The sequence below is a fragment of the Giraffa tippelskirchi genome, chromosome 3 (genome assembly GCF_054371585.1).
Source record: "Giraffa tippelskirchi isolate mGirTip1 chromosome 3, T2T-mGirTip1v1.2.pri, whole genome shotgun sequence".
NCBI classification, from domain to species: Eukaryota; Metazoa; Chordata; class Mammalia; order Artiodactyla; family Giraffidae; genus Giraffa; species Giraffa tippelskirchi.
In genome coordinates, this window is record NC_137277.1 from 57,766,662 (window position 1) to 57,793,033 (window position 26,372).

General features: G+C 40.9%; 1 long non-coding RNA gene and 1 other non-coding gene across 2 annotated transcripts in view; one reads left to right on the forward strand and one right to left on the reverse strand.

Moving 5' to 3' along the window:
* LOC145542594 (uncharacterized) overlaps nt 1–26,372 on the forward strand; it is a 185,074-nt gene that overhangs the window by 48,589 nt on the left and 110,113 nt on the right. The gene's annotated exons all lie outside the window — the stretch shown is intronic.
* Nucleotides 9,547–9,618, reverse strand: TRNAE-UUC (transfer RNA glutamic acid (anticodon UUC)). Its single transcript has one exon. It is a non-coding gene; the product is annotated as a tRNA-Glu (tRNA).

Genomic DNA, 26,372 nt, shown 5'->3' on the forward strand with positions numbered 1-26,372 from the left:
GATGGGTGGGACTTGGAGTGAAAGAGATAAGGGCCAGGGAGAACTGGGGGAGAGGTATGTTGCAGGCTTCAAAATGAGGGAATAAAAGACGTGGAGGAAAATGGGTTGTTGAAAAATGGCAGAAAATTCAGTATGACTCAAATATGAGCTCTGAGGAATCAAAAGGAGTGTGCAACGAATGATAAGACTAAAAATGTGGGTGGAAGCTTTAATATCCCAGCCCAGTGTGTGATTATCTTCCAAGTAGCTTACACTGTAAGTGATGTGACTTCAGAGGAGGAAAAAGCAATGTGAGCGTATGCCCCTTGAGTCATTTTTGTAGTGGAAATTCTATGCTGACAGTGCCTCTACCTGGCTCTGTCTTCCCGAGTGATCTTTGAAAAAACAAACCCTGGATCTGTGTGTAGCAGAGAGCTTAGCAAGTCAGCTAGTGGATCAAGGAAAAGTCTGTCATTCCTCAAACCCAGAGTTATCTGTTCCCTCAGCCGGCATAGCTGCCAGAGACCCTGGAGAAGTCTGAAAGTGCTTACCCATTCACAGGCTTATCAGGCAGAGCAGCTCAGAGGTTGTTTGTGAGAAAGACAGGATAGCAGGTCTCCAAAGAGAAGGAGGAAAATAACAGAGTAAAGAAAAGATCTGTGTATACATGTCAGTGTGTATATGCATATATGTGTACATGTATTTGTGTATACGTGTGTGTGTCTGCCTACTATCCATCTATCATCTATCTAATCTCTTCTTCACTGGGCCTTCTCATTTAGCCAGATACCTCTTTTAAGAAAAGGAATTCTTCACCAAAAGAAAATTGACATCAGATTTAGGTGGGGAGTTTCCTGACTCAAGCAGGGCTGTTTTCCAAAAACAGTATATGCAGTCTCAAATAAATTTTCAGGATTAAAGTCTGAACACATAAGCAGATGTCTATGTCAGGATTTTTAAGAAAGGCCAAGTAGGTAAGCAGCCTGCTTGGTAGACAGGTATGATAGACAGAAGGAGTGAAGGGGTCACAGCACACAACATATACAGGTTATTATTTTATTATCTGGTGAGAATTTAGAAGGTTCTAATTCAAGATATTCATGTGCCTGTGTGGCAGTGGGATAATGAAGAAAGTGCATGGACTTAATAGTCAGACCTAGGTTGAAATTAATTCATTTATATAGCACATATTTATTATGTACTTGTTATATGCTAAGCCTTATGATAGAAGCTGAAGATAGATTAGAATACACGAGAAAAATACCTCCTGCATGGAGCCTGTGTCACCGAGTCCAGTCTTATACTGCTTGCCACACAACAGGCCGATGATGCCACACAACAGGCCGATAAATTGAGAGATGAGTTGTTGGGGCAAGGAACAGAGTCTTTATTTGGAAAGCCAGCAGATTGAGAAGATGGTGGACTAGTGTCAGATTCAGGTTTTTTTAATAGTAAAATGGGAAGAGGGTATGGTTGGTTGGTGTAAACTTGGTGTTGGAATCCTTTGTTTTTACAACATCCACATAGGTCAGGAAACAATGTTCCTGTAAGCCTCCAACAGGACAAATGTTATTCTCTGTCCTGAAACTTTTTATCTCTGTACGAATGGAAAAGTATTCACCTTTAAAGGTCAGAGCCTTGAGAATGGGTTATCCTGTATAGTTCAAGCTATAGGCAGCATTCTTTTAGTGATTAACTTGTAGCCAAAGTAATAGAATGCAAATGTTAGGGTAAAAGAAACTAACATGGAGTCATATTTGTTCTTCCCTATTACTCTTGCATTCCCTTCTCATCTATAGATTCCCTGTCATCTACTCAACACCATTCATAGAAAATATCCTCCCAACATGAGTTTATCATAGGAGTTGGCATACTATGGTCTGCAGTCCAAATCTGCCCTGAGAGCCATTTTTGTACAGCTCAAGAGCTAAGGATTTCTTGTTTGTAAATGGTTGGGAAAAAAATCAAAAGAAGGGAAATATTTTGTGGTGTGAAAATTATATGAAATTCAATCTTCATCATCTATGAGCAAAGTTTTATTTGAATACAGCATTGCACATCTGCTTATATCTGTGGCTACTGTCACCCTCCAATGGCAGAGTCGAGTAGCTGTGTCAGAGACTGTAAGACCCATAAGGTCTGAAATATTGATCATCTGGCTTTCTGCAGACCCCTGCTCTAAAGTCTCTGCCCTTCCTCACAACACATTCTCCTGCCAGTTCACTCTCCTCTGGCTCCTGTCTTGGTCTGTCGTCTGTGACTGCACTTGTCAAGGAAAACAATATTTTTCATGTTGCCAGATCCAGAGATTTCCTGTTACTTACCTTTCAACTGCATTGCACACAGGTGGCAGCTCTCTTCTCATAATCCCTTTTCCTCCTGGCTTCCATGACCTGCGTTCTCATTTCTCTTTACCTTACTGTCCACTGTGCCACCGCCCAGTCTAAGTAAAGCTGAAGGTCTAGAAGGACCCATTGTACTTACAGAGCCTGTGCTTGTCTCCCATAAGACATTCTGATGTTATAAGCTCCCTCATGGAATTATGCCTACATCTGCCCTCAGCTTCCTTTGGGCTTACTCCCTACAAGCTCTGGCATTGCCTGGCTGTCAGTTACATGGAAAGAGAAACTGTGGTGCATTTGAGGCTCACTGGGTCCTGTGGTTGGGGACCACAACTGCATCTCTGTTCCCTGTTCCACTCGGGGCTCTATGGTCTAGAGGAGAGGTGTAGAGCAGAAAGTCAGGTAGCCATCCTGCAGCAACACAGTTTTCCATAATGTGCTTTATCCCACGTCTGATTGGTGAGAGAATGGCATCGCATAAGGAGGACACTGTGTTAGGTCACATGTGATTTTTCCTAGACAAAGTAAACTAGGATAGTATAAGCATTAAAACCTTCAGCAGAAAAGAAAAAGACATTCAGGTGCCTGAAGCACAGACAGAAGCTTTTTCAGCCCTATGTCAAGGAAATGAGACACGAGCCTTTGTACAGGAGCATCCATCCCCTGGGGCTTCCCAGGTGGCCCTAGTGGTAAAGACCCCACCTGCCAATGCAGCAGATGTAAGAGATGCAGTTTTGATCCTCTGGTCGGGAAGATCCCCTGGAGGAGGGCATGGCAACCCACTCCAGCATCCTTGCTTGAAGAATCCTGTGGACAGAGGAGCCTGGCAGGCTACAGTCCATGGGGTCGTGAAGAGTCAGACATGACTGAAGCGACTTAGCACCCATGAATCCCTCCCCAGGCAGGGCTCACTTGGCCTCGGGCAGATGGCACTTCCTTCTGTTTAGTTCCATCTGTGTATCTCAGGCTTACAAGTAGCATTCCCACTTTGGGGGGTGAAGGATGTTTTAGTATCCCCTAGGGATACTAGGGGATACTAGTATCCATCCCTGCTGAGCTGTGGGTGTGGGTTCTTCAAGTTATCTCCTGAGGTTCCAATTATCATCATCAATAGTGCTCAGCTTACAGTTACGTAAGTCTTGAGTAGTTTGCCCTCAAACCACAGGCATATTGAATTATTTACCACTTGAAATGGTTGGGGAGTTTTAGAACCTCTGAACCTGATGACCTTGGCTTAATGGAAAGGAGCGCTTTTATTGCAGAGCTGAGAAGACCCCAAATCCCTGTGTCCCACCAGCACCCTCTGAGGTTGAGGACCAAGAACTGATTTTTAACAGCAGGCCCTCCCCCCTGGACTCTTTCAGGTGAGCAGAAGCCTGACCTCTGCTCTTGCCTGCGGATGGTCCTGCTTCTGTTCTCAAGCGAGAGCCCTTGGGATTGGCTGGTGGCTTTGTCCTTTATTCGGTTGCCTTCTGTGGGAACAACCAGGTCATTTTGAGCTTTATTGTTTTCTTGTTTGGTTTGGTTATTTCATTGGGGAGGATTTCCTGGGTTAATAGCTCCTCATCTCCTTCTCCCATTTTTGGGAGTGGGTCTTCTTTCTCCCTGCACTGCACCTGTGAAAGACGGATGCTGTCCCAGCATCACCAAATATGGCAAAAGAGTTATGGCCTCTTGGAATCTGGCATATGGTGACTGTTTTAACTTCCTATTCTATTATGCATGGAATTGAAGATTCTCCGTGAAATCATGTTACTCTGAAAACAAGTCCAGTGGACTTTGGCCACCCCCAGCATGTGTGGTAATAAAGTGGCAGTGTGGGGAGGACTAATACTTGGTGCTTGAGGGAGAGAGGCAAGAAGATAGTGGCATCATCTCAAAGCCTAGAGGCTTTTCTCAAGTTATGATTTCAAATGAGCTGCTTAACTATGAGGTTTATTCTAGAAGAATCCTTAAAGAATCGTGTAAAAATTTTAATGTGTTTAAAAGTATATGTTGAGTTCTCCCCAAAGAGCAATTTCATTAATTGCTGGTGTTACTACAAGCTAGAATTGTAATCCTTTTCTTATATTACAGAACATGCTTCAACCAAAGTATCTTCTTTATATGCTCTCATATTAAAAACAATAAAGCAGAAATATCTTCAAGGATGCTGTTGATGTAATTCTTTTCAGATATCATGGGGTTTCCAAATGAGACCTGTTTATAATAATGTCATCATTCAGTTTCCCAGAACTTTCACTTATTCTGTTTTGAAATAGTCAAATATTCATTAGTAATTCCTCATACTGGAGGGACAATATTGTTCCAAATGGGGCTTCCTGGCATAGGGAAATGACAATTGTCCTGAAATAGTGTCATCAAACTAAGACCATAGGGGTTGTCTCAATTAGGAAGAAATGCAGACACCATGCTATGCCATTATCACTGTGTTCTCAAGTTGGGAGTATGTGGTTCCTGGTTTCTGTCTTTTGCTTGTTCCTGATACCTTCCACAACATTTCCAAGGACCCCCTAAAATCCATCCGTTGCTTCCGTTACCTCAAGAACAGTTAAAAGGTTTTAGTATGATCTCAGGATACCAGGCCTTCTGTGACCTGCCTCCACTACTGCCTATTCTCCAGCTCCCACAGCAGCCGCCCTGTACTCTACGCAAAGCCACGCATAATTCTCGATAGCCAATAAACACAATGTACTATTTTTATGTCCATGCTTCTGGGCATGCCTCTTGTTTTTTCCTGGAATGCCCTTTAACCCTTTGCCTGTCTGGAGAATTCCTTCCAGTGCTCAAGCTTCACTTCACATGTCACCTTCTCAGTGAAGCCTTTCCAACCCTCCCTGTCCATTCTCTGCCTCCTTTCTTGAGGCTATTATGTCCTTCTTCACATCACTCCAACATTTTGTAAACATGACATAGTAATTAGCAAGTATTTACATGCTTGCCTTTCTTCTTTTCTAAGAAGAACTGGACGGTATGTTTCTTTTTTAAAAAAATTTATGTATATATGGCTGGGGCTTCCTTGCTACGCTTGGGCTTTCTCTAGTTGCCGGGCACAGGCTTCTCACCACAGTGGCTTTCCTTGATGCAGAGCACAGGCTCTAGGGTGTGTGGGCTTCAGTAGCGGTGGCTCACAGGCTCTAGGGTGTGTGGGCTTCAGTAGCGGTGGCTCACAGGCTCTAGAGCATGGGCTCAGTAGTTGTTGTATGGACTTAATTGCTCTGCACCATGTGGAATCTTCTTGGACGAGGGATCGAACCCGTGTCCCCTGCACTGGCAGATGAATTCTTAACCCCTCGACCACCAGGGAAGTCTTGGACTGAATGTTTCTCAAAGGCAAAGGTTGTATTTACCAAATTTAGTTTTCTTAGTGCCTAGAATAATATCCAACATACAGTGAGTGTGCTGTGTGCCCAGTCGTGTCCGACTCTTTGCAATCCCATGGACTGTAGCCCACCAAGTTCCCCTTTTCATGGAATTCTCCAGGCAAGAATACTGGAGTGGGTTGTCATTTCCTTCTCCCCAACATGTAGTAGGCACTCTGAAAACAGAAAGTATATGCTGATTAAATAATTAAAGTAATTTTATCAAGTGACACATATTTACTGAAATGCTCTGTTTTCTGCACTGCGCTGGTGGTATTAGGGCTATGAAAGTGTCCGTTATTTCTCTACTCTTGGGACTTTATGATTTAACCTGAAAGAGAAGGCTGGCAGACTTGAGGCAATTAGACATTGTTTGCCAAAGAGTGTGTTGCAGAACACTAGCTGTGGGAGAGCTACATCAGGAAGGATTCTGTGGTCAATTAAATTTGAAATGTTGCAGATTATATCCTCCTTCAGAGATTTCAATGTACTTATGCACCCTAAAGGAGCTGAGAAATCTTCTGATAAAGAAGCCTGTGTAAATATCAAATTGCCTGTGACCAGGAGCCTTTTTTATGTGGGTAACACCTATCAACATTCTGAGAAGAGAGGTAAGTGTTAACCCAAGTTAAACCACAGTGATGAGCAAAGTAGTGCAAAGAAAGGGACATCTTTATAGGTTTGGACAGATAGGAAAAGATCCTAGCATCAGCCTAGCTTTGGGGAATTGAATTAAGGAAGGTTTTATAACCTAAGTTCCTTTTTAAAAAACATTTAATTAATTTTTGTTGAAGTATAGTTGATTTACATGGTGGTGTTGGTTTCTGTGGTACAGCAAAGTGGATCAGCCACACAGACACTTACCCTCTCGTCTTTGGAGAGCCTTCCCATTTAGGTCGCCACAGAGCACAGAGCAGAGTTCCCTGTGCTACAGTAGGCCCTCATCAGTTTAGATGACTAGTTTATACACAGCAGTGTATGTATGTCAGTGCCAATCTCCCAATTCAGCCCCATCCCCACCTTTCCCCCTTGGTATCCATACATTTGTTCTCTGTGTCTGTGTTTCTATTTCTGCTTTGCAAATAAGATCATCCATACCATTTTTATAGATTCCACATATATGTGTTAATGTGCAATATTTGCTTCTCTCTTTCTGATTTACTTCACTCTGTATGAGAGTCTCTAGGTCCATCCACGTCTCTGTAAATGACACCACTTTGTTCCTTTTTATGGCTGTGTAATCTAGGTTCTTCTATTTTTCTGTCCCACATTGTGAAAATAGTTGCCCTCATCCTTACCCGGGCAGAGTTAGATGGCTTCTCCCGCTGGTGGTTGTGGAGACCTATCCCAGTGTGTCAGGTGTTCTATTTCCATCATTTCACTGCAACTCTGGGAATTAATAATTGTAATCTCTATTTCACAAACCAGAAACCTTTGGATAGAAAGTGAATGTGACCTCCCTATAGTCACACAGCTAGTAAGTAGCAGAGCCAGGACTCAATCAGGTTTGATACCAAAACTCTGTAATTAACCTTTAGTTATGCATTCTGATGCATTCCCCAAAAGATTGAGACCTTCCCTGGGAAAGAGGAACACGAAAATATTTAGAGGCCTCTGATAGTTCCTTCTTTTGCCTAACTGACTTTGATAGTAGGTTTTATGTGTCAACCTGATTGGGCCACCACACCTAGGTCATGCTTCTGTGAGGATGTATTCAGATGAGATTAACATTTAAATTGGCCAACTTTGAGTAAAGCAGATTGTCCTCTATAAAGTGTATAGATCTCATCTAATCAATTAAAGGCATAAATAGAAGAGAAAACTGAGCTCCCCCAAGCGATTAAAAATTCTGCCAGCAGATGGCCTTTAGACTTGAACTGCAATATCAGTTATTCCTGGGGCTCCAGTTTGCCAGTCCACCTTGTGGATTTTGGACTTACCTCTTTCATAACTGCATGAACCAATTCCTTAAAATAAATCACACACACACACACACACACACACACACACAACTTATCAGTCCTGTTTCTTGGCAGAAACATAAAACAGAGAGGAAAGGGAACCATACAAACATCCTTTCAAGTTGCAGTTTCAAGCCATGGAATTACTAACCCAAGGGAGAGGACAGACATTGTTTCCGTAAGTGGATCATTCCACAGCAAATGTAGCTGTAGAGGCCAGGACTCACCGTCCTAAGCTCTGGGCCACTCTGGGGACAATATAGCAATCAGAGCATAACTATTGCTCTACACAGTGCTCTCCAGGCCTTGAACTTCACATGGAGTAATGTACCTTCCTTGAAATTATGTTTTCTTTTACGAAAGGCTGTTTCCACAGAATTTCTTGATTCACTCATAGTGAAATGTCAAGCCTGTCAGGAACACTATTCACCATCTTTCTGAGTCAAGGTTTGAGGGTCACTATGAAGTTCTAATTTGGCTCTACCAGTTCTAACCATGCGACTCTGGACAAGTTTCAGCACCCTTTGTCTTTGTTTCATCATCTGTAAAATGAGTACAATAACAAGATCTACCCCAGAGGGTTTTGTGAAGTTTAGTTGAAACAGTACATATAAGGTACCCTCAAATTAGCACAAGGTAATCATTCAAATGCTAGTGGTTATGATAATAATTATTAGATCTTAACAAGAATTGGCTTTCCAGCCATGTTAGGTATAAAGTTCCTTAGTTTACTGACCCTACACCCTCCTTAATAAAATTTTCTATTCAAGCATGACTCTATAGCAATCTTCAACTATACTCAGTACTTTAGTTGCTGGACATTCACAGATTCTGTTCCCTGCTCTCAAGAAGATTGGAGCCTTTATTAAACCAGTAAAGTTCAACTGCTAAGATTCCTGAGTTTCTAAGGAGTTAGGCTCTTACTTTCATAAAGATCTACATTACTGCTCAAGCCCAAAGTTGAGGCATTTACCTTAATCCTTCCTATCTCTTTACCCCTTATATCTAATCCAGTAGCAAAATCTCATTACTACCATCTCATCACTTGTATGTGTTCTGAATCTATCCCCCTCACATCATCACTGCTCACACTTGTGGAATTCAAGCTGCCATAAAAATTGTATGTTTTCTTTGCCCAACTTAATTGAAAAGTGAATGTCTAAGACAAAGAACCCTTCACTGAAAGAAAATGCCGGGGCATTTTTGTTTATACAGTTGAGGCGCTATTCATGAAAGACTTTACTTTGATCTGATAAGAAAGCAAAACTAAACGTAAGTTTTGAGTATCCAATTATTCAAGTTGAAAGTGGGTCCCAATAAGACTAGATTTATCTGTATTTCTTCTTGTCCCAAATGGTAGATTTCCTCTTTTAAGATTTTCTTTCATCTCTCATAAATCAAGTTTTATTGTCAAATTCTTTTTATCTGAGTTTGCCTTTAAGCATTTGCATTGTAACCTTTGATCTCTTCTTGAGAAGAGTAAGTGGAATCATGAAACAGAAAAGGTGTTGATTCCTAAGCTATTGCTCTTCTTTTTTTATGTTGCAAATGACATTGATGTAATTTCCCTCCACTTTTTGCTTCCAAACATATGTTATCTCCAAAAGTTTCTGAGTGGGGGGAAACTAGTTCAGTCTCTGTTTTTTTTTTCCCAGCATCCATCAGCTTTAGAATAAAGAATTATGATATTTCTGATTCAAAACCAATGTGACTTATTTTTCTGACACATCTTAGCCTATTTCTCTGCCATTAGTCACCTCAGTTACACTATTGCCAACTAACCAGTGTCTTTGCCTCACTTGTGTTCCATCATTACACAAGTTTTCACCCAGTTTGATATAAAAATATGAGTGGTATTTTTTTTTTTTTTTTGACTGTGGCTTGTGACTTGTGGGCTCTTAGTTCCCTGACCAGGGGTTGAACCTGGGCCACGGCAGTGAAAGGACCAAGTCCTAACCCCTGGACCATCAAGGAATTCCCAGAGTGGTGTTTTTAAAACCTAAATAATACCAACTCCAGCTGAAAACTCTTGAGTCTTCCCACCAGGCCCACCAGCTTTCTGGTTCCTCCTATCCCTTTGACTCAGTCATGAGACTCCAGCCACACTGGCCTCTCAATTCTTAGACTATCTCAAGCCTGTATGACCCTAGGGTTTTGAGCCTTAGTTTGTTTATATCTGCTTCCTTCCCATCACTCATGGCTCATCTCATATATCATCTCTTCAGAGAAGCCTTCCCTGACATACCCCAAGTGTGTCCACCTCAGTGCTCCCTATCACCTCACCATGTTTGTTTCCGTCAAGACATTTACTTCAATCTGAAATCAATGAATTTATTTATTTGACTTTATAGTATGTTGTTTCTTGTTTCCCAGTATGATTATAAACTTCTGAGGACCATGAGCTTGTCTGGTTTGCCACTGTATCCCAAGCACCTAGAATAGTCCCTAGAACATAGTTGTTCAATAAATATTTGTTCAGTGAATAACTAGTCACCTAGCCATGTTTCCTAATTATATTCTGGTCACGGACACATGTGTGCCTCTTAATTGGTGGTTTGATACTAATTATAGGTTCATTTGAATATATCAAAACAAATAATGTCAGCTATTGCTTGGGTACTCTTATTCGTGGAATAGGTTGGATTAATCTTAAGTCTATGCAGTCATAAGATATTAGGATGTATATTGATGAATAACTTCTAGCAGCATCATTTCTTGGACATCAGGGGAAATGCTGGAAAGATGGCAGAGACCTCAGGGATGTCATTGGCTAAAAGCCCATAGATATGTGCTGTGTGCTGTGCTAAGTTGCTTCAGTCGTGTCTGGCTCTTTGCAACCCTATGGACTGTAGCCTGCCAGGCTTCTCTGTCCATGGGATTCTCCAGGGAAGAATACTGGAGTGGGTTGCTGTGCCCTCCTCCAGGGGATCTTCTCGATCTAGGGATGAAACTCACGTCTCTTGCATTTGCAGATGGGCTGTTTACCACTAGCACCATCTGGGAATCCCTGAAAAACAATGCTGCACTGCAGAGGAAATGGGCAACATACATGCAGAGAGCAAAGCCCTCGCTACTAAACCCAGGCTCAAGAATCAGGCACAGACAGGGTTTGAACACGTGACCTTCAGTTTATGAGACCAAAGCCTTACCACCTGGCCATAGATGCATAGGTACCTGAAAATCAGGGAAGAGTATTTACTACCCTTTCAGCCCCCACCCCTTTGACCACTCACATCAAAAGTCTTCCATAAATATTCTTTAGCACAATCTCTCCCTCAGGCTATGGACCTTTCCAGTCTAGGATAACAAAGGAAATAAGTGACAGATTTTATCTAGTGGCTCTCCCAATGTAGCTGGAATTTAATTTCAATAAAGCAGATGACTTCTTAGGGAGGGTGAGCTGAGCTATTAATTCATGGGAAGGAAAAGAGGAGGCTAAATGTGGGGCTATCAATCTGATCAATGTCCTTGCAAGACAGATGATACCATCTTTCCTTTTCAATAGCCTTCCTGGCATCTAATTTGCATGAGTTGTGAGATAATGCTCAGCTCTGTGTCATTTGCAAGTCTGGAAGCAGAGGGGACAGACACTGGGGCCTCCAACAGTAAATCCAGAAAGTATAGCAAGGTTAACTCTTCCCATTTAGAGACAAAAATGATGTGCTGGTCATTTCCTGGATGAAAAGGAAGGACCTGCAAAATTATGGGGATAAATACTTAAGTAAATACTATTACAGCCCCTGAAATAAAAGAGTCAAAAAAAGAAATTTACTGTATCCAAATCGAGCGTATCGGCAGAATGTCACACCTTACTGAATGAATAAAATTCTTATCATGCAAAAGAGCAATCAGCAAGGTTGACAGTCAGGGCTTCATGATATTTTTGGAATAGCTATCAAAAAGGTTTTTGGATTTTTTGTTTTGTATTTTCAGTTCCTTATTTGAACTGCTAGATCTGTGGCATTCATTGCCTCAAATGAAAAAGAAAGCCAAGAAAAAAACTGGATTTTTTTTACAAAAGAATATAAGAATATAAGATGAATGAGAACCAAAAATCAGGCCAGGAGAGCAGATAGGGACACCATAGGTTGGGAGTTGGGAGAAGTGTGAGGAGAAGCATGCACCGTGGGCTTAGGTACCACAGGTCTCTTTAAAAACAGAGGTGGGAGGGTATCCCCACCTTGATTTACCCCCTGAAGATAATTTAGACCCAAGAGAGCACTAAAAAATAGCACGTATATCTGAAGACTCTGCATGTTGCTTCCAGAATAGAATCTCAGGTAGCAAGATTGTCCCAAAGGGAAAAAGGTGGAAGCCTGTTCAGATATTTATACCCATGTCTTGCAAGGATGAGGCATATCTCTAAAACATTTTAGCCCATCCACATATCTTAAGTACTTTAGATTTTCCCAAAGAGAGTTCCATGTCTAGTGTTCATTGTGTTATTTAACATGCTACAGATTTCAGTAATGAAAACCATTTCTGCTATTTTCTATGCTAATTAGCCAAACTTCAAGTGTTGACTAAGATATGAATAGAAAAGTGCTGTTGGTTATTGCCTGCAGACTGAGGCTCTTCTGCTATAATGCCAGCTGACCACTCTCATTGACACACAGGGTTTTCTGTGCTTTCTTGTTTGTCATGGTGAAGTGAGGTCGCTCAGTCGTGTCCAACTCTTTGCGACCCCATGGACTGTAGCCTACCAGGCTCCTCAGTCCATGGGATTTTCCAGGCATGAATACTGGAGTGGGTTGCCATTTCCTTCTCCAGCGGATCTTCCAGACCCAGGGATTGAACCTGGGTCTCCTGCATTGTAGGCAGATGCTTTACTGTCTGAGCTACTAGGGGTGTATTGGCAGAGAGCAGGGGGAAAATATGTGCCTCTTCATGGCTTTTGAATTTCTTAAGTTTAGTTTCTAAGAGTCATATTCAGATTATTAGGAAAAAGTGTTATAAATATCAATTCTTTTCCTCAGTATAGAAAAAATTCTCCAGGTCTGGGAGAGGGAGACAGAAGGGGGAGAGAGGAAGTGATGAGAGGAAGCGCATGTTAGGGCTGAAGTCAAGGGAGCCCACAGAAGGGAATGTTGAGTCATTTTCGTCATACTTCGCAGACTCTACTTGAGCAAGTAGTGACCGGAGCCTGTCAGTGGCATGGGTGATCATCCAGTCTCCCTGCCAGGGACCAGCGTGCACCACCTGCACCCAGGGCCTCAGTTAGATTTCTTTCATGGCTAGTGACACCTCCTACTTACCAGTCATTAGTGCAAGGACTACTGACCATCTGGAAGGAAAACACTTTTTGTACTTGGAGACTGCTCTGTCCCTGCCCAACATATCTGATGTGAACAACTTATGCCTTTCCTCCATCTCATAAGATCCCATATAATTCATAAGCCCGAGAGGAAAGCAGGATGCCACTCCAGAGGAAGAAGGTAGAGAGCCCTGTACCTGTCATGGCAGTAATGGTGAGAAAGGCTGTGTTTCTACACCTAAACCTGTGTAGGGTGAAGTGGAAACAGCTAGTGATCATCTCGGAAGCAAGAAAGTGGTAAATTATCCTCATCTTGACCTAGATTTGCATGTTTATTTCTTAGTTGGACATATAAGAATTTAATTACTTGCTAGAAATTCACCTCAAACAGCTCGTCTTGTGGCCTGTGGAAAATATGCTGTGGACCACTTAGATACTTTTGGTTGACTAAGCTCCTCTTTGTAGGGCCATGTGATCAGTCTTGAGTTGATCTTGCCTCACTTTTCCTTCACTGTTAATCCCTACATTTTGGCCTGATCCTTGCTGGCAACTTGTGCACACTAATTTATTGTGAAGTTATGGAACCACATGCCATGAACTTCATGGCAAATAGATGGGGGAAAAGTGGAAACAGTGACAGACTTTATTTTCTTGGGCTCCAAAATCATTGTGGACAGTGACTGCAGCCTTGAAATTAAAAGACACTTGCTCTTGGAAGAAAAAGTATGACAAACCTAGACAGCATATTGAAAAGCAGAGATATCACTTTGCCGATAAAGGTCCACATAGTCAAAGCTATGGTTTTTCCAGTAGTCATGTATGTATATGAGAATTGGACCATAAAGAAGGCTGGGCACCAAAGAAGTGAGGTTTTCAAGCTGTGATGCTGGAGAAGATTCTTGAGAGTCCCTTGGACTGCAAGGAGATCAAAGCAGTCAATCCATTAACCCTGAATATTCATTGGAAGGACTGATGCTGAAGCTTAAGCTCCAATGCTTTGGTCACCTGATGCAAAGAGCTGATTCTTTGGAAAAGACCCTGATGCTGGGAAAGACTGAGGGCAAGAGGAGAAGGGGGTGACAGAGAATGAGATGGTGGGATGGCATCACCGACTCAAAGGACATGAGTATGAGCAAATCTGGGAGATGGTGAAAGACAGGGGAGCGTGGTGTGCTGCAGTCCATGGGGTTTCAAAGAGTCAGACATGACTGAGCACCTGGACAAATTCATTATGACACACACAGAGCTCTAACTTTTCAAGAAATTTCTCCTCAGATAAAATTAACTTTAGTCTTTACATTTAGTGAAAATAAATATCCCAGCTTTAGCAGCATATAATGAGTAAACCTATCTTAGGAAAATATAGCTTTCCAAGCTTTTGTCTCTGGAGAGAAGTAGTTCTGAATAGAATGCAAGGAAAAGGATGAAGAAAGGGCTAACTGACCAGGTTTGTACTTTAAAAGACCATGTAGGTAACTCCACAAGAGCAAAAACCAAGGAACTGAATAAAAATATGCACAGTTCAGTTCAGTTGCTCAGTTGTGTCCAACTCTTTGTGACTCCATAGGATTTGAATAGACATTTCTCTAAAGAAGATGTACACATGGCCATTAAGCATTTCCTCGCACAGAGTCAGACACGACTGAAGCAACTTACCATCAGCAACATTACTAGTCATCAGGGAAATGCAAATCAAAACTGGAATGAGATACCACATCATACCCATTAGGATGGCCACTATATATATAAAAAAAAACACACACACAAAAAACAACAAGTGTTGGCTACTATTTAGAGAAACTGCAACTCTAGTGCACTGTTGGTAAGAATGTAAAATGCTGCAGCCACTGTGGAAACAGTATGGATATTCCTTAAAAAACTCAAAATAAATTTACCATATGATCCAGCAATTCTACTTCTGGGTGTTGACCCAAAAGAATTGAAAGCAGAGTCTTGAAGAGATGTTTGTACATCTGTGTTTGTAGCAGCATTTTTCACAATAGCCAAAGGGTGGAAGAAACACAAGTGTCCATTGATGGATGAATGGAGAAACAAAATGTGGCATATACATACACTGAATATTATTCAACCTTAAAACAAAAGGAAATTATGACACATGCTGCAATGTGAATGAACTTTAAGGATGTTATGCCAAATGAAATTGTTAGTTGCTCAGTCATGTCCACCTCTTTGGGACCCCATGAACTGTAGCCTGACAGTCTCCTCTGTCCATGGAATTTTTGAGGCAGGAATATTGGAGTGGGTAGTCATTCTCTTCTCCAAGGGGATCTTCCCCACCCAGGGATTGAACCCAGATCCCCTGCACTGTAGGCAGATTCTATACCATCTGAGCCACGAGGGAAGCCCAAGTAAAATAAGTCAGTCATAAGAAGACAAATGCTATATGATTCTACTTATACAAGGTACCTAGGCTAGTCAAATTCATAGAAACAGCATGTAGAATGGTGGTTGCTAGGGGCTAAAGGTAGGAGGCAGTGAAGAGTTATGATGTAATGAGCAATAGTATATTAGCTCTGTTAGTTCAAAAGAGTTCTAGAGATGGACAATGGTGATAGTTGCAGAACAATATGAATGAACTTAACATTACTGAACCGTAGTTTTGAAAATAGTTAAGATGGGAACTTTCATGTTATGTTTTTTTTTTTACCACAAATGAAAAACAATACCATGTAAAGAGGAGGCCATAGAAATTTGCATGCTTTCTAGTTCAGCTCATTAATATAGCAGAGCAGAAAAGTATCTGAGGCTGCAATTTGAGTCAAGAATAAAAGGTGGCAATTTTTGTGAAAGATTCTTGAATCACATATTTCACAGAAACTAGTAAGGAGAAGCTATGTGATAACAAAATTAACTTTGAAATCTCAGTCACTTATTCAGAAAAAAAGTTTATCAATTAATTTATTTACCAAGTAATTTACTGATTAATGAACCAATTAGTTACCAATTACCAATAGTCACCAATTAGTTATCAACTTATATTATTACCAGCAAATTTCCAATTATACCTAATTACAAAAATGGTCAATTAACTAACTTATCAATGAATTTACCAGTGATGCTAGATGTTCAATGTGGGAGAGGCTGCACCCTCTGATGATATTCCTTTCTTATCATGGCTTCTAAGTTTGCTGAAGTGTAGGGGAAAAGAGTACAAGAAGATAGTATAGAATTAAAAAAATATGTATTTATTTATTTATTTTGGCTGCATTGGGTCTTACTTGTGGCATATGGGATCTAGTTCCCTGACCAGGGATTGAACCCAGGCCTCCTGCATTGGGAGCATGGAGTCTTAGCCACTGGACCACCAGCGAAGTCCCTGGAATGGTTTTAAGTGTTGTGCTTAGATACACATATGTTCTTCTAAATTTCATTGGTGAGAATCCACAGTGCCACCTTGACTTCAGGTTGAGCAAGAAATGTGTTCTGCCTGGATATCCAGGAAGAAGAAAATGAAATAAAGATTGGTAAATGCACAGCATTGTTTCAGCCACGGGGAACTTTCCTAGAGGTGAGAAATTAATAAATGAAGTTAATTATGAATTTCACACTCATTAAAAAAAAATCAAACCAATAGTGAAAATATAATTATCATTCCAATTTTAATATTATTGCATTAGCTTCAAATATCTATTCATCCTATTCTTCCTCTTTCAAAAGAATGACTTGAGAGGCCCTCCAATAGGATAAGAGTAGAAAAATACAGAATTAATTACGGAGAAGGTACTAAAATGTTACGTTGGGTTTCCTGGATATCTTGGTGGAAAACCTCAATGATATCATTTTCTAAAAATGTTTCTGCCTATTAGGGAATCTAATACTTTTCTTGTGCTAATTTTGCTTTTGATATGTTTTATATAGAAAGTATTACACAATACGCTATTTTCAATAGCAATTTTGCAAGAGATAACATATTTTCAGTCCTTTCAAAAAGAAGACAAAATGTTAAACTAGTCTGTAAAGGCATTTTTTTTTTTATTGTACAATTCCACTTTTATGAAGTTCTTAGAATAGGCAAATCCACAGAGAAAGAAAGTAAAATAGAGGTTATGAAGAAATCGGGACGTTATTTAACAGGTACCGAGTTTCAGCTTGAGTTTTTTTTTTTTTTAATAAATTTATTTATTTTAGTTGGGGGCTAATTACTTTACAATATTGTAGTAGTTTTTGCCATACATTGACATGAATCAGTCATGGGTTTACATGTGTTCCCCTTCCTGGACCCCCCTCCCACCTCCCTCCCCATCCCATCCCTCTGGGTCATCCCATTGCCCCAGTCCTGAGCATTTGTCTCATGCATCAAACATGGAATGGTGTTCTGTTTCGCATATGATAATATACATGTTTCAATGCTATTCTCCCAGAACGTCCCACCCTCACCTTCTCCCTCATTTCTACGGTGAATTAATATAATAACTCTTGCATGTAGCTTTTTGGGCTACTTGCTTTGATTCAGAGATAAAGCATATAGGGTTGAAGGGAATGAATATTTAGCAAGTCTCTCAGCCTAGCTCTGTAGAATATCAGTTGCTTTAGGGAGAGTTTGCAGATTAGATGGATAGAATATATTATGAAGATCAGTGTCTCCTTTCTTAAGCATAAATATTCTGTCTTATTGACTGAAGGAGATTCATATGCTTTAGAAGAAAATGCACAAGGAGAAGAGTTAATATTTTGATGGGAAAACTAAGGAACCTGACTTGAATTTTTACTGTGAGTATAAATTTTAAAGTAAAGGGTTGAGAGCACAGCTTTTTAAAATTTTTAAAGCATTGGTTAAGTTTTGAATTGACAGTGCCTAGAGCCCATTCCTGTGTGATCTATTTTTCACAGGAGTGATTTAGCAAAGGCTTGGAAGAATCATTTGGAGCTCATGACCTATTTTGAGATGACTGACCCATACATTGTTCCCATCTGTGTGATCAAAGCCTTCAGCAGCCTGCTTCTGATGTGTTAAGCCAGCTGGTTATGTCTTCCTCACTGCCCAATTGTAAAAACACACCACAGACCCCTGAATGGTCTTTTTAGTTAGGACTTTGGATCCTCCTTGCTTTTTCCTGATGTAATCTTTGTCTGATCTAACCCCCTTCTGACCTTAAACTTCTGACTCCTTTTCTCAAATCTTCCATTTCTGGCGTTGTGGATTCCTCCCTTCCTTTTTAAAACTGCTTCTTTGGCATCTTACTTGCAGCCATAATCAGTAAATTTTGCTTGTGTGTGTGTTTCTGCTTCTTTTTGTACTGCTGTAGATTGGTTACCAGCCTCTAGTTTAGGGTTTCTGGAAACTCCTATAATGACACTGAATCTTTGCTTATCAGGCAGATCAGCCCTATTTTCTAAAGAGTAGATAAATCTACTCTTCTAAATGTCTAACTCTTAACATTCTCCATCCGGTAAAATTTGAAGGTATAAATATTCTGTGGTATACCAGTTGAATCTATAGCCTGCCAATTCTTTATGAAGGTAATGAGTAGAAGACTGCTTTTGTAAAAGGTATGGTTTCTTATACTTTGAATCCATTCCAAGGGACATAACTTGCACCATTAATTAGATTAAATTGCTTGCAAGCATTTGAAATACTTTAATTTAAGGTGGTTGATCAGATACTCAATAATGGGTGGATTTAGCATTGTGCAATGAGGTAGAGGTTGAATTCTACATACATGCCTTTGCCCTTACACAGATTTTTCAAGTTAGGGCATCTAGAGTTCAAAATGTTTGTGATTTTTTTTTTAAACTAGAAAATTGCTACGAGATTTTGTGTTTCCAAGCAGATTCTGCAATATTTGATATTTTGATCTGTATAGATCTCAACTTGGATCATAGAGTTGACCAGATAAATTGTAGGCATCTATCTACATTGTTGTGATGTCTCTCTAAGTAAATTTCATGGTCTGGGACTTTGCCAAAATAGCTCTGGGTGACTGGAAAGAAAGAACCATTCTATCCACTAGGCTGAACTTCCCGCTTCAACTGCTATATCCTCTTCTTTTCTGCTAGGTATTATGGGCAAAGCTCTATTACCTGGAGGGAAAGTGGTTGAGAAAAAAATGGAGAATCAGCCCTTGTTCTTCAGAAGAGGGCCCCACTCATAGAATGCTCAGCTGTGGCCAGTTCCAAAGGCTTCCGATTAGTCCTGTGGGACCCATGAGTGTCAGCCCTGCTGGCCACCAGAGCCAGGTGATCCAGAGGTGGCCCCTGGTGGCAGCCACAAAAATCAGGGGATCAGAGGAGGGCACACTCCTTTCTGGAGACAGTGAGTTAGATGAGGCCGACAGGAGTGGGAAGATGGTGCTTTCCCTTCCCTTCCTCCATCCCTCCCTCCAGGAGAGTATTTCAGCAAATGAGTCTCCTTTCAAGGAATTCTGGGCACTTTTCAACCAGGTCCCTCTGCATGAGGCCCACTGGTGGGTGAGTCTGAGTGCAGGCATTTTGGAGTGGTTTCTCAGTTCATTAGAGTCTTGTGGGTCTCCTGGACATCAACCCTGTTGCCTTTCAAAGCTAGGTGTTTTGAAGGCATGCCTTTCAGGTGCAAGTCTTAAAAGTTGGGGTGCCCAATGTGAGGTTCAAATCCTTCGCTTCTCAGGCAGAGAGTTCTCTCCAATTGTGAGTCATCTGCTGGTGCTGCTAAGTCACTTCAGTCATACTCGACTCTTTGCGTCCCTATGGACAGTAGCCCACCAGGCTCCTCTGTCCATGGGATTCTCTAGGCAAGAATACTGGAGTGGGTTGCCATTCCCTTCTCCAGGGGATCTTCCCAACCCAGGGATTGAACCCATGTCTCCTGCATTGCAGGCGGATTCTTTACCACCTGAGCCACCAGGAAAGGGGGTGGGATTTATGTCAACACTGTGTGTCAATCTCTCCTACCCGCTTGATTGTAGGGTTTTCTTCATTTGCCTGATGTGTAGCTTGGGGTGTTTTGTAGAGGAAATTCAGAATCACATAGCTGTAGATTCTGAGTGTCCATGGGGGAGGTAAGGTCAAGATCTTTCTACATTACCATCTTGAACGAGAACCTCTGTAGTCCTTTAGCTGAGGTGAGAAACGTGTTCTGAATACTCTGTGGTCCTAGATAACCAATGCAAAGCTGACATTAACACTGTCCCCCAGAGTTCACAAAGATTAATGTGCAGCTGAATTATTTAGAAGGATCGACAGTTCTTTATCTTATCCATATGTATTGCTTGGTGATCCAGCAAGTTCGGTGCAGTTATGATGAGAAGAGATTTTAAAGATAAGGTTAATCAGAATGTCCCTCTTAGTTAAAAATCAGCTCAGAGCTAGATAAAAATGTGTATTCTGTGGGACAAGAATCAACCTCATCAATATATTCCACTCCTCTTCAATAATCTCTCAGAATAACTTTGTTTGAACTGCACCCCCTTCAGGAGTGCTACTGCTTGTCAATGGATTAATCACCAGGGATGGAAAGGTAAGGGTGGAAAGAACCAGAAATGATCAGAAATCCTTAGGATAAACAAATGAATGGGACTGGATTGACTTGGTGGTCCTGGTTTAAGTTGTGGCTCTGCTATATTGTTTTCTCTTCTAAAATGGGTGCCCATGAGACCCTGGGGTTGTGTGATGCAAATTAAATGGTTTGTTATCAGCCTGTCAGAGTTTACCCGCGTAGGCAAAGTCTAGCAGATTTATTGTTTCAATATTGAGTCATAGTGCTACCTTTTGTCATTGCCAGGCCCTAGTGTTAATTCTGGATCCTTGGTGGGTAGTAAACACCTGAAGTTGTGGTAGAGACAATCAACATACTTCCCTTCTGGGGTAGTTTAGGTTAAACTTTGTTTCTAGATCACAGGAGGTTATCTGCAAAATACTGGTGAGTGGATTTACTACTTGGCAAAGGCAATGCTCTTTAAGAATGCTGATCAAGAGAGGCTGTGAGGCATCTTCAATGGAGCTGTTGGCTAGGCCAACTTTGACTTGCCATATGCTCCTTTTCAGGATTTGTCAGGTGGTGCTAGTGGTAAAGAACTGCCTGCCAAGGCAGGAGCTTTAGGAGATGTAGGTTCGGTCCCTGGGTTGGGAAGATCCCCTGGTGGAGGGCATGGCAACCCACTCCAGCATTCTTGCCTGGATAATCCCACGGACAGAGAAGCTTGGCAGGCTACAGTCCATAGGGTCACAAAGAGTTGGACATGACTGAAGCCACTTAGTGCCCAAGCTTGCATGCTGCTTCTTAACTGCAAGGCCAACTGGGAGCATAGCTAGGTTGTCTCAAAAGACAGCGGGCGTCTGCAGAAGGGGGCAAGAGATCTCTTGAGAGACTCCCTCCCTAGCTGCCTGCAGCACTGCTGGACTGCTGAGCATGGACGGCTGAGTCCCTCTGGGATGACCAGGAAGCTAGTCATTCCAGAGAGAAGGAGGAGCATGATCAGAACCACAAGCATTTCTTTCTGGGGGGAAGGAGGAGGGACATATAGTGAAGCTGGAAAAGCAAGAAGGATTCAGATTACAATGAGCCTGTTTGTCATGCTCAATGAGGAATTTGAACTTCGAATAAAGTATGTATGTATGTATTTTATGGAAGTATTTTAAAAACAGAAGCAACTTGCTTAGACTTTGGATACATCTGACAGCAGCCCTGAGAGCTCTTGCTCAGGGACTTTTGGGTTTGATAAAGTAGATTTGTTTTTCCAATAGTCATGTATGGATGTGAGAGTTGGACTTTAAAGAAGGCTGAGCACTGAAGAATTGATGCTTTGAACTGTGCTGTTGGAGAAGACTCTTGAGAGCCCCTTGGACTGCAAGGAGGTCAAATCAGTCAGTCCTAAAGGAAATCTTCCCTGAATATTCATTGTAAGGACTGATGCTGAAACTCCTATACTTTGGCCACTTTCACTGGGAAAGATCCTGATGCTGGGAAAGATAGAAGGCAGGAGGAGAAAGCGATGACAGATGAAGAAATGGTTGGATGGCATCACTGACTCAATGGTCATGAGTTTGAGCAAGCTCTGGGAGATAAAAGGACAGGGAAGTCTGTGCTGCAGTTCATGGAGTCACAAAGAGTTGGACAAGACTGAGTGACTGAACAACAGCAAAGTAGATTTGCCCAAGGCCTGGCTGGTGATGCCATAGATACTGGTAAACCAATGAGGTCCCCATTAAGATCAGGAGATTTAATTTTTTTAATTATTTTTTTAAATAATTATAGATTTACAGGAAATTATAAAATCAACACAAAGATGTTAGTTGTCCTCAATAGTAACATCTCACCATCTATATAGTACAGTTGTCAAATCCAGGAAATTGACATCGGTACAATGCCAAAGAATGCTCAAACTACCGCACAATTGCACTCATCTCACATGCTAGTAAAGTAATGCTCAAAATTCTCCAAGCCAGGCTTCAGCAATACGTGAACCGTGAACTTCCAGATGTTCAAGCTGGTTTTAGAAAAGGCAGAGGAACCAGAGATCAAATTGCCAATATCTGCTGGATCATCGAAAAAGCAAGAGAGTTCCAGAAAAACATCTATTTCTGCTTTATTAACTATGCCAAAGCCTTTGACTGTGTGGATCACAATAAACTGTGGAAAATTCTGAAAGAGATGGGAATACCAGACCATCTGACCTGTCTCTTGAGAAACCTGTATGCACATCAGGAAGCAACAGTTAGAACTGGACATGGAACAACAGACTGGTTCCAAATAGGAAAAGGAGTACGTCAAGGCTGTATATTGTCACCCTGCTTATTTAACTTATATGCAGAGTACATCATGAGAAACGCTGGACTGGAAGAAACACAAGCTGGAATCAAGATTGCCAGGAGAAATATCAATAACCTCAGATATGCAGATGACACCACCCTTATGGCAGAAAGTGAAGAAGAACTAAAGAGCCTCTTGATGAAGGTAAAAGAGGAGAGTGAAAAAGTTGGCTTAAAGCTCAACGTTCAGAAAACTAAGATCATGGCATCTGGTCCCATCACTTCATGGGAAATAGATGGGGAAACAGTGGAAACAGTGTCAGACTTTATTTTTTTGGGCTCCAGAATCACTGCTGACGGTGACTGCAGCCATGAAATTAAAAGACGCTTACTCCTTGGAAGGAAGGTTATGGCCAACCTAGATAGCATATTTAAAAGCAGAGACATTACTTTGCCAACAAAAGTCCATCTAGTCAAGGCTATGGTTTTTCCAGTGGTCATGTATGGATGTGAGAGTTGGATAGTGAAGAAAGCTGAGCGCCGAAGAATTGATGCTTTTGAACTGTGGTGTTGGAGAAGACTCTTGAGAGTCCCTTGGACTGCAAGGAGATCCAATCAATCCATCCTAAAAGAGATCGATCCTGGGTGTTCATTGGAAGGTCTGATGTTGAAGCTGAAACTCCAATACTTTGGCCACCTCATGCGAAGGGTTGACTCATTGGAAAAGACCCTAATGCCAGGTAGGATTGGGGGCAGGAGGAGAAGGGGACGACAGAGGATGAGATGGTTGGATGGCATCACCGACTCGATGGACATGGGTTTGGGTAGACTCCGGGAGTTGGTGATGGACAGGGAGGCCTGGTGTGCTGCAATTCATGGGGTCACAAAGAGTCGGACATGACTGAGCGACTGAACTGAACTGACCTGAACTGACAGTCCACAGAGCTTATTCAGAGTTTACCAGTTCATATTCACATTTCTCTGTGTGGGTAGCTCTATGCAATTTTATCACATGTAGATTCTGTTATCATCACCCCAACCAAGATACAAAACTGCTCCATCACCTCAAAATTCCTCATGATACCCCATTATAGTCACATCCATGGCAATTCTGCCTCTTCACCACTCCCCACCCACCATTCCAAGTCCTTGGGAAACACTAATATATTTTCCATTTCTGTCATTTTGAGACTGTTATAGAAATGAAATTGCACAGTATAAAAACTTTTGAAATTCTTCTTTTTCCCATTCAGCATAATGGCTTTGAAATTTATCCAAATTGTCTTGTATATCAATAATTAGGGCATTAAACAGTCCATAAAGTTTATTTTGTTCCTACAATAGGTCTCAGTTGGTAACAATTTAAATATTTAAATAGAGGCCAAAAAAAGTGCAATGGTGGCTAACGGTTAAAGGAATTTTGCATTCGATTCTGGAGGATAATTATTACATATGACATGTCTGGAGGAATTGAGGGACTTTTTGTCAGCCACAGTAATCTTAGATAGAGCTGCTGTTTTTTTTTTTCTTTTCATGTGATTTGTGCTTTTTTTTTTTTTCCTGGTCTTCTCTCCATATGCAAAATGGGAGCTGAAGTAATAGACCTCTGTTTTTTTCTGTGCAGTGTTTTGGGAATCATGAAATATCATGAAAATCAGACAACCTGGCTTTGTGTCCAGGCTCTGCCTTATACCAAGTCTCAGACTTGTGGGATCTCAAATTTTTTCCTCTGGAATGTGAGGGATTTAAAATTTACATTTCTGCTGAAAGCGTCATTAGTAGGATTAAATGAGATTATGTGTTTTAGAGTAATATTTAAACTGTCAGAGATTATTTGAGGGGAAGGATGGTTTTTAATATTGACATGTAGGAAGGGATTAAAAAATTACTTTTCTATTCCAAAACCACAGATTTAAAACATGAGAGGCAACTCGGTGTAAGAAAGAACAGGACAATCAGTTCCAGCTATTAAAATCTGTGTCACTCGGAAAATTTACTTAACTTTTCTCAGGCTCAGTTTTATTTTTAATTTAAAAATGTATTTAATGCCTATTTTTGTAGTGTTGTAGTGACAGGAGATTGCATAACTAATGTGAAAAGGTCTTAGGTCATAGTATTTAACAGTGGTAGTTCTGCCATGTTTACAAGTGCTACTATTTTTATTATTTATTTATTAGTACCTGTGAATTGATTGTTTTTGGAAAATACCTGTTTACTTGACTTTGTCAGTTTCAACACAACAGTTGAAATTTAGTTTCTTGCCTAGATACCCTATCTTGCCTAGAGCAGAGATATCTGAGATCAAGCCCCAGCTCTGTTACTCCTGCCTTGGGCAGATCAAATAATCTTCCATCTCTTTCCTTATCTGTGAAATAGGATCTAATAACCCTTTGCCTGTGGAGATATTTTTTAAGATTATGAAAGTGCCTAACAAAATGACTGCTATATAGCAGGTATGGGGCAAGGGTAACAACAGGCATCCTCAAGTTTAAAATGAAAAAGTATCTGCTGTCCTAGTGTGGAGTGGGCAAGTTACACCTTATAACTGAGACTGTTGCTCTTATTTGTTGATTGAGGGGTGGTTGAGATCAGGAATTGAAAACAGGTGGCCCAAGGACTGACTTCCCTTTGAATGAGCTTTGTTTGATCAACAAATCTCTGCCTCTCTGTTCATCTCTCTCTCTCTCTCAGTCTCTCACTTGATTTTGGTACTTTGAACTTGAAATCCTTTAGGAGAGCAAGAGTCTTGTTTCACAGCTCACAGCACTCCCTGTTGCCTGAAACCAGACTGTTTCACGCATTTACTTTTTACAGCTGGACATCAGAAGTACTTGAACTTGACACAGTTGAAATGGACCACCAATCCCAAAGTGTGATCTATGGAATGTTAATAAATAGTTAAAATAAACTTCATAGCTAAGTACATTTGGAAATGGTCACCAAACAAGTTAAATAGAAGTCTTTACTGTTTTTTCCTGTTGACAGAGGAATGTGGTTTATTCATATTAGCAAATATTTTAAAGCTATTAAAAAAACAGGGAACTATCATATATAATGACATGGATGAATTTCACAAAGAACACTGAGGTAAAAATCTAGACTCAAAAAGAGATGTACTATATAATTCAATACATTTAAAGTGCAAAAACACATAAAACTCATAAAAAAGTTGGAAGCTAGACGAGTTATCTTTTTGTATGTGTGTGGTAAAATATGCACAGTATAAAATGTACCATTTAAACCTTTTCTAGGATACAGATTACTGACATTAAGTGCATTTGCATTATTGTTTGAGCAGTCTTCACCACTGTCCATCTCCAAACTGAACTTCCATACCCAGGGATCAATAACTCCCTATTCCACCCTCCACAGTGTGGTAAACCAGAGGATCCTTTTACAGTGAGCATATCTTATTTAGATTTACTCATTAGTTTATTTTTTAATTTTAATTTTTATGAGTACAATATTTATAACAATGGGAGGTAGGTTAAGGATCTGAACCTGGGAATAAATGGAAAGTAAGAGAAATGTAGCCAGAAATAAAGCAACAGTGCTTCCCTGATGGTTGTTTTAAGTGAAAGAAACAGGAAGAACAGAATATCTACTACTTCCACCACATGGGACAATTGACTTCTGAAATGAATTGATCAGCTTTCCACATATGTGTAGTTGTTTGCCTGTTAAAATTCCCTTACCAAATCTCATAGGCTGGGAATCTGAGAACCCGGCTGAATGTGAGGATGGCTTGAGGGTCATGGAGTTAAAGTGGACCCAGAGACAGCATCTAGGA